The following is a 1,220-nucleotide window of genomic DNA, read 5'->3' on the forward strand; positions in this document are numbered from 1 at the left end:
CCCCCCCTTCGTTTCTCTGCAGTTACTGTCTAGTAACACCTCTAACCTTCGACACATATATGACCTAATTGTATTACAAGGGCCGTAAAACTTGTGCTAAATATAAAACTAAAGAAGCCCTGTGAAATTATGTGAGGGCTGTCCTTTGTTACGGACTCCTTCCACCTCCCAAAACACAGCTCTCTTCTTTCTTCGCTTCCCTTCACTTAAGAATGACACGCTGCCAACTCATTTTGTTGCACGCTGGGCTGAGTGATGAGGATGGTCCTGGTTTGAATCCCCAGTCGGGCGTTCTTGAACTCGGGTTGTGTAAGGAGTTTTCAAGGCTCTAGTAAGAAAGCGTATGAGTTTAACGCCCCTTTCAACACTATTAGATTATTTAGGAGGCGGGACCTCCGAATGTAATGCCATTCTCCGATAGGACCGTGTCAAATATGTTGAGACCCTTGAAAACTCCACAAAACGATACCGGTTCAAGAACGCCCGGTCAGGGATTCGAACCAGGGCCATTCACCCCGTAGTCTTTCATGATACCAACTGAGCTAACGACGCTCCCCCCCCCCCCTAAAAAAATCGCTCTTCCCTGTTTGCGGTCGTTTGTTTGCGGAATGATGCACATCAACACAATGGCGGCCATTAAGTGCCGGGGAAAGTAAGACGGATAGACAGAAACAGCAGAGGGAAAGAAAAAAAAAGTAAGACCTACTAGTGGCACCCTCCAAACTACCCGCCTGTTGGACGTCAAAGTCAAAGTTAGAGGTTCTTAAAAAAGCCTAGAAAGGTGCGTTAAATCCATGCAGCAACAGCACTATAATTTAGTATCTATGTATTTATGTGGAGAAACTTGATAGTCCGGGATTATTTTCAGGGAAGAACAGACTGAACAAAATTGAAAAGAGCGTGGGTGATTTCTTCTTGACACTTGCATGGGAATGCAGTACATTATGAACACTACACTACAACTTCACTTGACGTGACGTCCTATTTAACATCGTCACCATCACCAACAAGAACAACAACATCAACGATAACAATAACAATAGCAGCAGCTACTTCTACAACAACCACAACAACAACAATAATAACAATTATGGCAACAACGAAGGTATGATAATATTCTCTCTGATCCTTGTGTCCAACACACTCGCACACACACACACACACACACACACACACACACACACACACACACTCACACGCACACACATACACACACACAC

The 1,220-nt window shown here is 44.3% G+C and overlaps 1 protein-coding gene across 1 annotated transcript in view; it reads right to left on the minus strand.

The window, feature by feature from the left end:
• Positions 1-1,220, minus strand: part of LOC106014247 — a gene marked incomplete in the record, with an annotated part of 13,532 nt that overhangs the window by 6,127 nt on the left and 6,185 nt on the right.

The sequence above is a fragment of the Aplysia californica genome, unplaced genomic scaffold (genome assembly GCF_000002075.1).
Source record: "Aplysia californica isolate F4 #8 unplaced genomic scaffold, AplCal3.0 scaffold00040, whole genome shotgun sequence".
Lineage (NCBI taxonomy): Eukaryota > Metazoa > Mollusca > Gastropoda > Aplysiida > Aplysiidae > Aplysia > Aplysia californica.